The sequence below is a fragment of the Thalassophryne amazonica genome, chromosome 18 (genome assembly GCF_902500255.1).
Source record: "Thalassophryne amazonica chromosome 18, fThaAma1.1, whole genome shotgun sequence".
Lineage (NCBI taxonomy): Eukaryota > Metazoa > Chordata > Actinopteri > Batrachoidiformes > Batrachoididae > Thalassophryne > Thalassophryne amazonica.
Window position 1 is genome coordinate 15,427,002 of NC_047120.1, and position 16,986 is coordinate 15,443,987.

General features: G+C 46.0%; 1 protein-coding gene across 1 annotated transcript in view; it reads left to right on the top strand.

The window, feature by feature from the left end:
- Positions 1-16,986, top strand: part of adgra1a (adhesion G protein-coupled receptor A1a) — a 46,555-nt gene that overhangs the window by 517 nt on the left and 29,052 nt on the right. The window lies entirely within an intron of this gene.

Here is a 16,986-nt window from a genome sequence, read left to right on the forward strand (position 1 = left end):
ACAGATCAGTCAGGCGTGTTCCTCTGCTCACTCAGCTGTTGAACAAATGTCCATCATAATTCTTCACGTTTAAATTTCTAATGTTGACAGTAAATCCATGGGCGCAATTTGGTGGGGGATAGGGGGGACATGTCCCCCAACCTTTTCAACCAGGGGGGACGGAATATGGTATGTCCCCCCCACCTTCTGACATATATGTGTGTACTTGAAACATGCTATGTCAGTCTTATGTGCAAAACCATGTCAGAATAGTATCTTTGTTTCTGGAAGTTTGTATTTTTAGCAGCACTGACTTGTTTACACCTGTTTCTTGTTTGTCACATTCAGAATTTTCTGGGACTGCATTTGCCCAGATTTGAAACCAAAAATAGTTGCCTCTAGGGACTAGTGTCTACACGAGTATCAATGGACCATATGCTAATTTACTAAATTCTGAAAGTCAGAAAAGCTATCTGGGACTTCAGAAAGCCCATCTACAATTATTGCTTGATCTCCAAAATCAGTCTATGCAAGCGAAATTATGTTCAGTATGAGTGTTGGCATTAGTGCCACTTCGAAAATTCAATTCATGATAAGTAATTTATCCTAAACTTATGATCTGCTGTTTTTTCAATCTTATGCAAAAACAAATCTTGAGAAAAAAAATACAGTATGCGATAGTTAATAATTATTAAGAGCCTGTTCTTTCATATTTATGAATACATTTTACCACATTACAGTTGTTTTTTTTAATGAAAACTCAATGTATCATTCTTCTTGAGTTCTACACATGTGGTGATACCTTATTTACACCAGGATGTTAATAAAATCAATGCTGGCTATTCTCAGAATAAAGTACTTATATCCCCAGTTTCAAATTGCATAAGTCAAATGGTGTCCACTTTATGTTCTTCTCAAAACATTAAAATTGCTGTTCTGGATGCTCAGAATGCATCTGAGCTTATCTAGAAACTGTTGGCTTCTGGGGGCCTAAAGCCGCCCCCAGACCCCCGGCCTATGGGCTTCGGCCCTGCGGGCCTCGCACTTTGTTCCCCCAATTTCTAGTTCTTTTTGCACCCTTGAGTAAATCTGTAAATGGCAAATGGACTGCATTTATATAGCATCTGCATCAGACGCTCAAAGCGTTTCACACACATCAGTCAAAATCACTTAGTTTCACTCAACATGGTTCAAACTGCATTACTTTATTCTTAAACATTTCAAATGGTAATTCAAGGAGCTATGACTTGCATTCTACTACTTAGAAACATTCATATTCATAACCTTTAAATCTTTTTAACAAATTGTGTGAATTATTTCAAGAAAAAATTACTGTAATTGGTGACGCTCCAGTACTCCCCAAAATAGGCCACTCAACTCCGCTTCGCATCGTGGTGTTTTAGACTCCACGTCGTGCATTCAAACCGTATAATGCACGGCTTCTCGTTGTTTAATCCTTACTTATTAGTGACGGAGAAACTGAAGCATTTTGAACCACTGAATCAATATGAAGCAACTGTATTGACAGGGCTGTGTTTTGAAGCATTTGCTACAATAAATATGGCGACATCTGCTGGCTAATCGTTAACATACCACTTGCATGGAACAATAAAGGGCAAGATGTCATGAAACAGGCACCGTTATGTATGTTTAATAATAGAGGATCTGTGTGCATCTTGAAATTTTTGGCTTTATTTTCAATTAAATACATTAATAATATACTTGTTATAATGTGATTGTACCATCATAAAATACTGTATGTAATAGCGATATAAATTGTGAAATGCTTGTTCAGCTAGGGACTGTTATGGCCATAGTTGTACAAAATCCCAAGCCAGTGAGACCTTACTAAATAAAGACTAACCTGAATCAGAATCAAATTTATTGCCAAGTAAGAGCTCACAGACAAGGAATTTGATCTGGTGTCATTGGTGCATAAACAACAATAAAAGAAAAGGAAAGAAATGCTTCTGTAAGAAGTAAAGGAGTCAAATAAACAAATAAGCAAATAGGCAAAACTGTGTTCACTGTCAAATAAGTATAACATAGTGGGATGGGACTGTGCAAAGGCATGCAGATGTACAGTAGCTTTCAGTGCAGGGGTGGACAATCTGTACTCTGTGGGGGTGAGGGAGGTAGTGTAAATGGTAGTCTCTGGCATTATTTATAAGTCTAGCTGCAGATCAATCAATCAATCAATTTTTTTATATAGCGCCAAATCACAACAAACAGTTGCCCCAAGGCGCTTTATATTGTAAGGCAAGGCCATACAATAATTATGTAAAACCCCAACGGTCAAAACGACCCCCTGTGAGCAAGCACTTGGCTACAGTGGGAAGGAAAAACTCCCTTTTAACAGGAAGAAACCTCCAGCAGAACCAGGCTCAGGGAGGGGCAGTCTTCTGCTGGGACTGGTTGGGGCTGAGGGAGAGAACCAGGAAAAAGACATGCTGTGGAGGGGAGCAGAGATCGATCACTAATGATTAAATGCAGAGTGGTGCATACAGAGCAAAAAGAGAAAGAAACAGTGCATCATGGGAACCCCCCAGCAGTCTACGTCTATAGAGGGTGTCTGTCTCCCTGATCTGAATTGGGAGCTGGTTCCACAGGAGAGGAGCCTGAAAGCTGAAGGCTCTGCCTCCCATTCTACTGTTACAAACCCTAGAACTACAAGTAAGCCTGCAGTCTGAGAGCGAAGCGCTCTATTGGGGTGATATGGTACTACGAGGTCCCTAAGATAAGATGGGACCTGATTATTCAAAACCTTATAAGTAAGAAGAATAATTTTAAATTCTATCCCTGTCGATGATCCGGGCAGGAGGTGGTGCCAGACCCGGGGTGCAGAGGGGTGAGGTGTGATGGGGCTTGATCCTTGACACGTGAAAAACTGGATGGATCCGCAGCGAGGCCGGGAGCTGGAGCCTCACTGCGGCGGGGTTGATGACTTTAAGGATTCTGAAGGGTCCGATGTATCGTTCCTGGAGTTTTGGGGAGTCCACTTGCAGAGGAATGTCCTTGGTGGAAAACCATACCTCCTGCCCAGGGCGATACTTGGGGGCCGGGGCCCGCCGCCGGTCTGCATGTTTCTTTGCCCTCGTCCGGGCCTTCAATAAAGCAGAGCGGGCGGCACGCCACACCCGACGGCACTTCCGTAGGTGGGCCTGGACCGAGGGCACACCGACCTCTCCCTCAACCACCGGAAACAGAGGGGGCTGATACCCCAAGCACACCTCAAAAGGGGAGAGGCCGGTGGCTGATGACACTTGACTGTTGTGGGCGTACTCGATCCAGGCCAGGTGGGTACTCCAGGCCGTCGGGTGCGCGGCTGTCACACAGCGTAGTGTCTGCTCCAGTTCTTGGTTGGCCCACTCTGCCTGCCCGTTGGTCTGGGGGTGATACCCGGACGAAAGGCTGACCGTAGCCCCCAGTTCCCGGCAGAAGCTCCTCCAAACATGCGAGGTAAACTGGGGACCGCGATCGGAGACGATGTCTGATGGTATCCCATGCAGACGGACGACGTGGTGGACCAAGAGGTCCGCGGTCTCCTGGGCCGTTGGTAGCTTCGGGAGGGCCACGAAGTGGGCCGCCTTGGACAAACGGTCCACTATCGTGAAGACGACGGTGTTTCCCTGGGACGGCGGGAGACCCGTGACAAAGTCCAGGCCGATGTGGGACCAGGGGCGATGTGGGACGGGCAGCGGCTGTAGCAACCCTGAGGTCCTTCGGTGGTCGGCCTTGCCCCTGGCGCAGGTGGTGCAGGCCTGGACGTAGTCCCGGACGTCGGCCTCCAGGGACGCCCACCAGAAGCGCTGCCGGACGACTGCCACGGTCCTTTGCACCCCAGGGTGACAGGAGAGCTTAGAACCGTGACAGAAGTCCAGTACTGCAGCTCTGGCTTCCGGTGGGACGTAGAGTCTGTTCTTTGGTCCGGTTCCGGGGTCCGGGTCACGGGTCAGGGCCTCCCGGACGGTCTTCTCCACGTCCCAGGTGAGGGCGGCCACGATAGCGGACTCCAGGATGATGGGATCCGGGGGATCCGACGGTTCCGTTTTGACTTCGTCTTCGTGTACCCGGGACAATGCATCCGACCTTTGATTCTTGGTCCCGGGACGGTAGGTGATCCGGAAGTCAAAACGGCCAAAGAACAGTGACCAGCGGGCTTGCCTGGGGTTCAGCCGCTTGGCGGTCCTGATGTACTCCAGGTTCCGATGGTCAGTGAAAACCGTGAATGGCACGGCTGTTCCCTCCAACAGATGTCTCCACTCTTCGAGGGCCTCTTTCACCGCAAGGAGTTCTCGATTGCCGACGTCATAGTTCCGTTCGGCGGGGGTCAACCTGCGGGAAAAATAGGCACACGGGTGAAGGACCTTATCGGTCTTCCCGCTCTGGGAGAGCACCGCTCCTATCCCTGAGTCCGAGGCGTCCACTTCAACCACTAACTGGCGGCTAGGATCGGGCTGCACCAGAACTGGTGCAGACGAGAAGCGCCGTTTCAGCTCCTTGAACGCGGCTTCGCACCGATCCGACCAGGTGAAGGGGACTTTTGGTGAGGTCAGGGCTGTCAGGGGGCTAACTACCTGACTGTAGCCCTTAATGAACCTCCTGTAGAAATTAGCAAAGCCGAGGAACTGTTGCAGCTTCCTACGGCTTGTGGGTTGGGGCCAGTCTCTCACCGCCGCAACCTTGGCCGGATCAGGGGCGACGGAGTTAGAGGAGATGATGAACCCCAAGAAGGACAAAGAAGTGCGGTGGAACTCACACTTCTCGCCCTTCACAAACAGGCGGTTCTCCAACAACCGCTGTAGGACCTGACGGACATGCCGGACATGAGTCTCAGGATCCGGGGAAAAGATGAGTATATCGTCTAGATACACGAAGACGAACCGGTGCAGGAAGTCCCGCAAGACATCGTTTACCAACGCTTGGAAAGTCGCGGGAGCATTAGTGAGACCGAACGGCATGACCAGGTACTCAAAATGACCTAACGGGGTGTTAAATGCCGTCTTCCATTCGTCTCCCTTCCGGATCCGAACCAAATGATACGCATTCCTAAGGTCAAGCTTGGTGAAGATTCTGGCTCCATGCAAGGGGGTGAACACTGAATCCAACAAGGGCAACGGGTATCGGTTGCGAACCGTGATTTCGTTCAACCCCCTATAATCAATGCATGGACGAAGCCCGCCATCTTTTTTACCCACAAAAAAGAAACCAGCACCCATCGGAGAGGTGGAATTCCGGATCAACCCGGCAGCTAATGAGTCCCGGATGTAGGTCTCCATTGATTCGCGTTCCGGCCGTGAGAGGTTGTACAGCCTACTGGACGGGAACTCACTGCCTGGAACCAAATCGATGGCACAATCATACGGGCGGTGGGGAGGAAGCGTGAGAGCCAGATCCTTGCTGAACACATCCGCGAGGTCATGGTACTCCGCCGGCACCGCCTTCAGATTGGGCGGGACTCGGACCTCCTCCTTAGCGTGGGAGCCGGGAGGAACCGAGGAACCTAGACACTCCCGATGGCAGGTTTCGCTCCACTGAACCACTACCCCGGACGGCCAATCGATCCGGGGATTGTGCTTTAGCATCCAGGGAAAACCCAGAACCACACGGGAGGTGGCCTGAGTCACAAAGAACTCGATCACCTCCCGGTGGTTACCTGACACCACCAGAGTTACTGGAGGTGTCTTATGCGTGATTGGTGGGAGTAGGGAGCCGTCTAGTGCCCGAACCTGTACAGGCGAGGTAAGAGCCACCAGAGGGAGCCCTATCTCCCTGGCCCATCTGCTATCTAACAGATTCCCCTCAGAGCCCGTGTCCACCAGTGCTGGGGCCTTCAGGGTTGAATCCTCATACAGGATCGTGACTGGGAGTCGTGTGGCAATGTGGGTGTGTCCCACGTGAATGTTTCGGCCCACCCCTGGCCCAGTCTCTAGGGGCGGGCGTTGGAGTTTAACCGCTCGGGGCAGTCGCTTGCAAGATGCTCACTCGAGCCACAAACAAAACAAGCTCCGTAGGCCCGCCTCCTTTGTGCTCCAGGTGCCCTAAATGTTGCCCTGCTCGTGTCCATAGCTTCGTCAGCAGGGGGAGCCGTAGGCGCACGGAGCGCAGGAACAGAGGAGCGTGGGGAGGGCGGAGCTCGGTCGGAACCGGAAGGGAGAGGGACGACGCGTGCCTGGCCGCGCCCTTCGCCTCGTTCCCGATGGCGTTCTTCTAGCCGGTTGTCGAGTCGTATGACTAGATCGATGAGCCCATCTAAGTCCCGCGGTTCGTCCTTCGCCACCAGGTGCTCTTTTAGGACCAGTGACAGTCCGTTTACAAAGGCGGCGCGGAGGGCAGTGCTATTCCAGCCGGATCTCGCCGCCGCGATGCGGAAGGCGACTGCATAGGCAGCTGCGCTCCGACGCCCCTGTCTCATTGACAGTAGCGCGGTTGAAGCGGTCTCTCCTCTATTGGGATGATCGAACACCGTTCTGAGCTCCCGCACAAACCCATCGTATGTATGAAGGAGCCGTGAGTTCTGCTCCCAGAGCGCTGTAGCCCAAGCGCGTGCCTCCCCGCGAAGCAGGTTTATTTCATAAGCTACTTTGCTAGCGTCAGTCGCGTACATCACGGGACGCTGTGCGAAGACGAGCGAACATTGCATCAAAAAATCCGCGCACGTCTCCACACAGCCTCCGTACGGTTCTGGAGGACTTATGTAAGCTTCTGGGGACGGAGGAAGGGACCGTTGAACGACCAGTGGAACGTCACTCACGCGCAGGGTCCTCGGGAGGGAGAGCCGCAGCGGCGCCCTGTTCTTCCATTGGCCGTTCAACAGCCGGTTGACGCCCCTCGGGATCCATGACGCTGGCCGAGATATCCTGTTGTGAAAGTGTAGGTACACGGACCCACAACAGGGGGCGCAATGAACGGACAATGGAGAAAGGTGAATAACAAGTTTTACTGTTGTGAAAAGAGCACAACCAATACAACAATTAATAATTTGGAGTTTAAAGCCGAAATCTGCTGGTGTCGTGTGGGCAGGCTCGAAGGTAGGAGACGTCCGTCCTAGTCGAACCGGAACCACCCAGATCTCCTCTGCCACCGAACCCCAGAAGTACTGGAACCGCCAAGTCCCGAATCCCCAGGTGGCCACTGCCTCCGCTCGTCGGATCCGGTACTGCTGGCGGGAAAGAGCACAAACACACAGGTATGGATGCGACAGCACCCAGTAGATGGAGAGGGGAGAAGCCGCCTCCACCTCTTGTCACAATGAAGCAGGAAGGTGAGTACTTATCCAAGCAAGTAGCTTTCTGTAGTCAGCTGTCCTGAAAAGGTTTAACAAGGTTTATCAGAGTCTTCAGTATATGCTTGCAGAGAAGGTTACCTTAATCTCAAGGCGATATCTCGGCACTGAGGTGGAGACGCCGTTCTGCTGATATACCTCTGTGTTGAGTGGAACAGCTGTGTCCAGTGATGGGAGACAGCTGTCACCCTGGCTGCTCCCGTAAGGCGGCAGCGCCCTCTGGTGCCTGGAGCCCGCACTCCAGGCAGGGCGCCCTCTTGTGGTGGTGGGCCAGCAGTACCTCCTCTTCAGCGGCCCACACAACAGTTGTTCTTATTTTCTTCAATTAGTGATGAGTAGAAAGATGTCCTAGCTTTACGGAGGGCTTTTTTATAGAGCAACAGACTCTTTTTCCAGGCTAAGTGAAGATCTTCTAAATTAGTGAGACGCCATTTCCTCTCCAATTTACGGGTTATCTGCTTTAAGCTACGAGTTTGTGAGTTATACCACGGAGTCAGGCACTTCTGATTTAAAGCTCTCTTTTTTAGAGGAGCTACAGCATCCAAAGTTGTCTTCAGTGAGGATGTAAAACTATTGACGAGATACTCTATCTCACTTACAGAGTTTAGGTAGCTACTCTGCACTGTGTTGGTATATGGCATTAGAGAACATAAAGAAGGAATCATATCCTTAAACCTAGTTACAGCGCTTTCTGAAAGACTTCTAGTGTAATGAAACTTATTCCCCACTGCTGGGTAGTCCATCAGAGTAAATGTAAATGTTATTAAGAAATGATCAGACAGAAGGGAGTTTTCAGGGAATACTGTTAAGTCTTCTATTTCCATACCATAAGTCAGAACAAGATCTAAGATATGATTAAAGTGGTGGGTCTACTCATTTACTTTTTGAGCAAAGTCAATAGAGTCTAATAATAGATTAAATGCAGTGTTGAGGCTGTCATTCTCAGCATTTGTGTGGATGTTAAAATTGCCCACTATAATTATCTTATCTGAGCTAAGCACTAAGTCAGACAAAAGGTCTGAAAATTCACAGAGAAACTCACAGTAACGACCAGGTGGACGATAGATAATAACAAATAAAACTGGTTTTTGGGACTTCCAATTTGGATGGACAAGACTAAGAGTCAAGCTTTCAAATGAATTAAAGCTCTGTCTGGGTTTTTGATTAATTAATAAACTGGAATGGAAGATTGCTGCTAATCCTCCGCCCCGGCCCGTGCTACGAGCATTCTGACAGTTAGTGTGACTCGGGGGTGTTGACTCATTTAAACTAACATATTCATCCTGCTGTAACCAGGTTTCTGTAAGGCAGAATAAATCAATATGTTGATCAATTATTATATCATTTACCAACAGGGACTTAGAAGAGAGAGACCTAATGTTTAATAGACCACATTTAACTGGTTTAGTCTGTGGTGCAGTTGAAGGTGCTATATTATTTTTTCTTTTTGAATTTTTATGCTTAAATAGATTTTTGCTGGTTATTGGTAGTCTGGGAGCAGGCACCGTCTCTACGGGGATGGGGTAATGAGGGGATGGCAGGGGGAGAGAAGCTGCAGAGAGGTGTGTAAGACTACAACTCTGCTTCCTGGTCCCAACCCTGGATAGTCATGGTTTGGAGGATTTAAGAAAATTGGCCAGATTTCTAGAAATGAGAGCTGCTCCATCCAAAGTGGGATGGATGCCGTCTCTCCTAACAAGACCAGGTTTTCCCCAGAAGCTTTGCCAATTATCTATGAAGCCCACCTCATTTTTTGGACACCACTCAGACAGCCAGCAATTCAAGGAGAACATGCGGCTAAACATGTCACTCCCGGTCTGATTGGGGAGGGGCCCAGAGAAAACTACAGAGTCCGACATTGTTTTTGCAAAGTTACACACCGATTTAATGTTACTTTTAGTGACCTCCGATTGGCGTAACCGGGTGTCATTACTGCCGACGTGAATTACAATCTTACCAAATTTACGCTTAGCCTTAGCCAGCAGTTTCAAATTTCCTTCAATGTCGCCTGCTCTGGCCCCCGGAAGACAATTGACTATGGTTGCTGGTGTCACTAACTTCACATTTCGCAAAACAGAGTCGCCAATAACCAGAGTTTGATCCTCAGCGGGTGTGTCGTCGAGTGGGGGAAAAACGGTTAGAGATGTGAACGGGTTGGCGGTGTACACGGGGCTTCTGTTTAGGGCTACGCTTCCTCCTCACAGTCACCCAGTCAGCCTGCTTTCCCGGCTGCTCGGGATCTGCCAGGGGGTAACTAACGGCGGCTAAGCTACCTTGGTCCGCACCGACTACAGGGGCCTGGCTAGCTGTAGAATTTTCCACGGTGCGGAGCCAAGTCTCCAATTCGCCCAGCCTGGCCTCCAAAGCTACGAATAAGCTACACTTATTACAAGTACCATTACTGCTAAAGGAGGCCGAGGAATAACTAAACATTTCACACCCAGAGCAGAAAAGTGCGGGAGAGACAGGAGAAGCCGCCATGCTAAATCGGCTAAGAGCTAGTAGCTACGCTAAGCTAGCGGATTCCTAAAAACACGCAAAGTGAATAATGTGTAAATAATTTAGAGGTGATTCAGCAGAAGGAGTGCTTTAGTTAAGGCACGTAAAGATTACACTGGGAAACAAATCGTAATCTAGATAACTAGATCAATCTAACTGCGCAGATTAAACAGCTAACAGATACAGAAAAACACCGCTGTGCTCCGGAACAGGAAGTGATACAATACCGCAGTGAGAGCCAACCACCAGTAGAGGCAAGCAAGAGGTTAATATGAAATGGAAAGAAGCTGTTTTTGTGTCTTGAGGTTTCGGTCCTGATGGACCTCAGCCATCTGCCAGAGAGGAGCGTGACAAAAAGTTTGTGTCCTGGGTGAGAGGAATCGTCCACTATGTTCCTTGCTCACCTCAGGGCCCTGGAGGTGTACAGGTTCCATAGGGATGGCAGATTGCAGTTGATCACCTTCTCTGCTAAAGGTAAAATAAGTCAGAAATGACAGCATTCACCAATTATGAACTGCAACTGGATTAAATATAAATAATTTAGGACATTTGAACATGTTTCTCAGCATTCTCCCAATAACTTCTCTCAGGTAAGATTATTCAACAGATTATAACCAAATTTATTGGCTGTGGTTGTAATAAAGCATATTTTACTTATCTACTCATATTTCATAAATAGTATGATTGGAAAAAAGCCACACAAAATGGGCCACTGTTAATAATCGTAATCAATTAATGCATTTTTAACAACTAAAACATTGTTTGGCCTGAGTTTTTTTTAAGTTTTGATAATAAATAATTATTAAAGAGGTGCTTTGATTGAAGGCAAGTTTTCTTTTTTATGTGCTTACAAGTATCCGCTTGAAACTCTGTATCGGCAGATGGACTTTGGATCAGGGTAAAAACCCTGACTGGGACATTCATCATTTTCATATGATTTGCGGGTTTATATTTTCACTCTGGACAAAAATTAATTTAATAAGTATATTTTTGGTAAACAACACAAACACCATTGTGGACTAAACCGGCTAATTAAATCCTATTCAATGGGCAGATACACTCAGAGGTCTTGTTTTCACTGAAAAGGTAAAAGTCATTGTAAGTGTCTGGGCACCTGCACAGTTAACATGCAGATATTATACAAAATAATAAATGTTTGAGTTCAACTGTATGAATATTTCATGAGGTGAAAGCTGGAACATACCATTCAACTCAGCTTTGCCTCGTTGAATGGTATGTTCCAGCTTTCACCTCATGAAATATTCATTCCATTGAAAGAATGTAAAAACATTCATTATTTGTTTTATATAACAGCTAAAATAGATCCTTGTCATTTGATATTTTATTAATTTATAAACAACAGAAAAGGGACTTACATTTTGGCGTTCCACTACTGCTAAAGTCCAAATTGTGATGTGTAGTCCAGTGATGCTGTGCAATGATTTCAGACTTCCATTAAAAAAAAAAAAACTTTGTGTAGTTCCTCAGTCCACCCAAAAATCACATCAGCTTTTTATCTGAACAGCTCTTCATGCGTCCATACGGCTTACAGCAGAGCAGAGTGGATTTTGTGTGTGTGTGTGTGTATATGTGTGTTACAAGAATTAGCACTGTGAGTTAGCTCAATCACATCTTCGTTTTGTGTCGTTGTCCTGCACGTGTACGCAATCACACAACCAGGTCGGCGCGCGTGCACTACCAAAAAAAAAAAAGACTGTGTACATCCTCAGTGCAGCGAAAAAAAATGTCAGAAATTAGTCTAGCTTTTCATTCTAACAGCCTCCAGACAGTGCAGTGGATTTTTTTTTTGTGTGCGTGTGTGCAATGGTACCAAACGTATGGAACCAAATTTGCACTCTAAATGCAATGCAACACAAATGGGACGAATAATCCATGTCATGTGACATATGAAGCACCAATCAAATGACAAGGATCCATTCAGCTGTTATATAAAAATGTTTACTTGACTAAATGTGAATACATTTTTAACCCCTTAATGCCCGAATTTATATAGCTGTATATAAAAAAAGTTTTGTGTGTTTTTGCCTTTAAGTAGATGGGAAATAATGTTGAGATTATTAATTTCACTTTTGCACAAAAACTAGATAGTAATATTGGGTATTCTGGTAATGACTTTATGTTATAATGTTATAAAAATAATGATGGTATGTTGCAAATTTGCAACAATGGGCATACAGGTCAATTTGGTAAGTTGCATATTTGAGTCGGGAGATTGTAGCATATATGTGACGATGGGCGTTAAGGGGTTCACACAATCAATTGTACAGTCAGCCACGCTAACCTCAGCATCTTTGATGCTGAATGGCGCTCCTGTCCACATAGATTTCAGGGGTCACCTGCCCATGAGGGTTTTGGTTTTATAGAACGAGCCCCCCCCTCCATCATTAAAAACAAATTGCAATATAAAGATCACTGATTTATTTATCCCCCTCCCTGCCCATATGTGGTTGTCAAAATCAATCTGCATGCGCTTTAAGTATTGTCAGGTTTAAAAAATCAGAGCTTTTTACAATGTTCATGTCAGGACAGAGTTTTTGTGAAGTGACAGAATGCTTCAAATGTAATCAGACGTCCAGCGATGCACGAAAACTAGGGCAGAGTCAGAGGACCAAATGCTGCTCAGGGCTGCACCGAAATGTCTTAGTGCATAAATTCAAGCAGTGTGACATTTCTACTCAGTTAATCTACACATTAATTTAGTTTATTGTCTCTCTTCATCCCTCCATGTAAAGACATGGGGGAGGGATCGAAGGAAACAGGAGGACAGAGGAAAGTGGGAAGGGAAAGGAGGCATCCTTTATTTACAGATGTCATCCAAAGTTATGTCCATTTCTGATAACGGCACATCTGGATCAGCTGTCAGCTGATTCACAGCTGTTCAGATGCTGTGCAGGGTTTGTAGTATCTCATGATCTGCCTGAATATGTAGTAATAAGTGTAGCCACAATATCATTGTTCAGTCTGTAATAATCTCATTGGATCAGCATCATGGTCCTGTCGGAAAAGGGGGATCTGTCCCTTCTGGGTTAGGGGAGAGTTATTGCCCTAAGTGGAAGAGTTCAACTATCTCGTGGTCTTGCTTATTAGGCTTTACAGGTTTTCTCTGTCAGTAACATTTTATTGAGTCTTAAAGTAAACAAATATGAACTTGGTCACTGGATCCTTGCTCTCTGGACATAAATGTAAATAAAATCTGTAGTTTTTGTCAAAAGCATATCCTTTCAGATATTAATGGCTCAAAGGTATCTCCATAGCTTCTGAACTGAGCTCAGCCGACTGCGTTGCACGTCAGGATATAACTCATAAAACACGGACGATATTTTGGAGAAAAAAAATGTTTTGGTTTCTTGTCTGTATTACAACATTTGGAAAGAGGTGTCATTTGATTTAAATCGGTGATTTGCTTTGAAGTTATTAATTCCGACCGGACTCTATCTTTCTAACTTGACTTGGCAGAGAGTGGCACACTGTTTGGAGCTGTGCGAACGGAACGGAGGATGATTATCTTTTCTTTCCCGCAGGAAGAGTCCCAGTTAGTGAATTTAATCTGCACAAAAGTGACTTACTATTGACATATTTTAATGGCTTTGAGAGGGGTTAAGAAGCAGACTTGCCGCTTCTCAAAAGCAGCAAAGCAGAGAACCAATGAAGCAGAGGGGGCCATTATTGTAGCAAAAGTATTTGCAAATGCGCATTTTGATCTGTGTGTGTGTGTGTGTGTGTAAACAGATCCACACATGCGCATAGCAATCTGTGTATGTGTATACGCATTTGTTGATCTGTTTACACACGCACAGATCAAAATACGCATTTGCAAATACTTTTGCTACAATAATGGCCCCATAGTCGGAACACTGCTTCATTGCTTCAAGCAGAGCCACTGCAGGGTCTGCAGTCAACGTAGACTTTTCCCGATAAACACCCTCAGAAACAACAACCACTCTGAAGGACCAATAAGGGAATCGTTAAGCAAAAAGGCGATTGATGTCGGTGAATCGAATAATTTCTTAATTCTCGAAAAGAACCGGTTCTCGATACCAACCCTATCCTGGGGTCCTGCGGATGCTGTACCAGACCATTGTGGTGAAGAAAGATCTTAGCCAGAAGACCAGACTCTTGATTTACCAGTCAGTAAATGCTCCTGTCGCTACCTGTGGTCATGAATTTTGCATAATAACCAAAAGAACAAGGTCAGTGATACAAGCGGTGGAAATGATATTCCTCTGTTGGGTATCTGGGCTTACACTCAGGGACAGGGTGAGAAGATTGAATGTCTGGAAGAGTCACCGAGTAGAAACACTGCTTCTTTGCATCGAAAGTTGTCAGGTGAAGTAGTTCTGGCACATTCTTGTTTGCTGCTTGATCAAAACTTGTTTAACGCGGATCCTCAGCATTGATGCTGTGATGATCAGCACTCTGTGACTTCCTGTTTGACTCACGTTTCACATGTCAGTCAAAAACCCTATTACTTTTCTTATACATGAAACTTAACTGTCAATGAAATATGACCTAAACTGTGATTCTGTTGTGTGACCCAAAAGCCTTTCTGCTGCAGGCTCATGTAGGCCTTAATGATTGTTAATAGGGCAGTGCAGTCTTGTTTGAACCCTGTGTGATATTGTGGGATTTGACCACTTATGGGGACCGCCACTCCCATTGTGCAGTATATACACAGCATAACTTCACATGGAAAAATTGTGTACTGTTTTGTTTTCGGCTGCAATCATCGAAGCAGTCGCGAAAGTGTTTTTTTTTTTTTTCCAGTTCCTAGTGGAGAAGGGAAGACGAAGCGAATGGGAGACATGTCGGTAAGTGTTAGCCTACACAGCTAATCAGAGTAGCTGCATTCTCTTGCCTGCACAGTCTCCTCAACATGTTTGAGCTCCCGGTCATAAACAAACACTTGTCCACTTTCCACCACATCGTCACTTTCTTTGCATTTTGACTTTCTTTGCGTGGAATTTGCCCCAAAACTCGGAAAATGCTGTTTTTTTTTTTGTTTGTTTTTTTCCCCCCCACTGGAAGTAGAGAAACTACATCATGTGTCATGTTTTACCCCTTGAGCGCCCTCCCTCAAACAAGACTGTAGTGCCCAGTTAAACCCAACCACATATTTGTTAAATGTAAAACTATTAAAAAAAAATCTTTGAAGGAGCAGATTTAAAATGAAAGCCCCTGGATAAACTCTTGCTCATATAATTATTAAAGGGGCCATATTGTTACATCAGCCATGGATGTAATAAACTCACAAGCGTTTATACTTTTATTTATTTGTTTGTCTGTCTGTCTGTTAGCAAGATTACATCAAAACTACTGCACAAATTTTGACAAAATATTCACCACAGATAGATATTAGGCCAAGGAAGACTCCGTTAAATTTTGGAGGTGATCTGGATTAGGTTTTGCTTCATATAGGCTTGAAGGATTACTGTTAGCAGGTTTACGTCAAAACTAGGGATGGGTATCGAGAACCAGTTCTTTTCAAGAATCGTTAAGTAATTATTCGATCCACCGACATCAATAGCCTTTTTGTTTAACAATTCCCTTATCGGCCATTGGTTTGGAGGGTGTTTGTCGGGAAAATGATAATTTCTCTACGTTGATTGCAGACCCTGCAGCGGGTCTGTAATCAACCGTTTCTGCGGCGCAACTTTGCAGGAGCGGCAAGTCCACTTCTTAACCCCTCTCAAAGCCATTTAAAGATGTTAATCATGAGTCACTTTTGTGCAGATTAAAGTCACTAACTGGGACTCTTGTCTTGTGGGCAAGAAACGAGAATCGTCCTTCATTCAGTTCTCACAGCTCCAACCACTGCACCGCTCTCTGCCGACTCTAGTTAGAGTCTGGCCGGAATTAAAATGCTTCTTAAAGAGCCACTCCTTAGTTGCCCTGGCCGTGTGTCAGAGGACACGTTTGGACATGTCTATCTCGGCTTTCAATGCTTACCAGTCCAGTAAGTATCAGTGAAATTGTGGAGAGCTGGACATGTCCAAACGTGTCCTCTGACACGCCGAAAACTGAGGTGTCCTTTGTCTCGCTTCCAAAGTGAATCGGTCGTGACGCGAAGCCTCCGCGCGGCTTTCCATGACAAAATCTCTTGTTAAAAGTGAAATCTGCCAGAAAATGGCTGATGTCCAGCTCTTGTGATAACCAGAGAAAGAGCACACGATGGTCTCGTATCCACAGAGCCATCCATTTAGAAATGGTCCGGTGGCTTGTGCCGCGTCATCGCAGGTCGGAGCATGGCGCGCCGAGTGTCCTTAAAGGGGTCCTTATAGCTGTAGTAACAGACCTTATTCTCTGTGAAGCCTGTAAAATTTTCACCGAAAGCCAGATAAATTTTTCGAATGGTTTCCAGGTGCCAGTCTCTAACAGCTTCTGAAAAAATTCTGATGGAAAAAAAGTCCTTTTCATTCCGCCATTTCCAGACAATGAAAATCCGACGAGGGGGCGGGACCACTCCTTCCCAAGGCGTGTTCACAGGTGAATGACGTCACCGACAGGCGTGGAAAAACTCACGCATGCACACAAGGGTTCAAGCATGTCTGACATAAAAACATATGAATGAAATCCATAGTTTTTGAAAAAAAATAAAAAGGGCCGTTACTTTATTGACAGACCTCGTAAGTATTTGAGACAATAGAAAAACAGACCTTAATATTTGGTACAGAAACCTGTGTTTCCATTTAGAGGTCAGATGTTTCCGGTAGTTCATGACTAAGTTTGCACACTGCAGCAGGGACTCCTCCTTCAGATCTTTCAGGTTTGGAGTTTCAGCTCCCTCCAAAGATTTTCTATTGAGTTCAGGTCTGGAAACTGGCCAGGCCACTCCAGGACCCTGAAATGCTTCTTACAGAGCCCCTCCTTAGTTGCCCTGGCTGTGTGTTTGGGGTCATTGTCATGCTGGAAGACCCAGCCATGACCCATCTTCAGTGCTCTTACTGAGGGAAGGAGGTTGTTTGCCAAAGTCTCTCAATACATGACCCCATCCACCCGCCCTTCAATACTGTGCAGTCGTCCTGTCCCCTTTGCAGACAAACACCCTCAAAAATGATGTTTCCACCCCATGCTTCACGGTTGGGACAGTGTTCTTGGGGTTGTTCTCATCCTCCAAACATGGTGAGTGGAGGTGATTCCAAAAAGCTCTATTTTGGTCTCATCTGACCACATGACCTTCTCCCATGCCTCCTCTGGATCATACA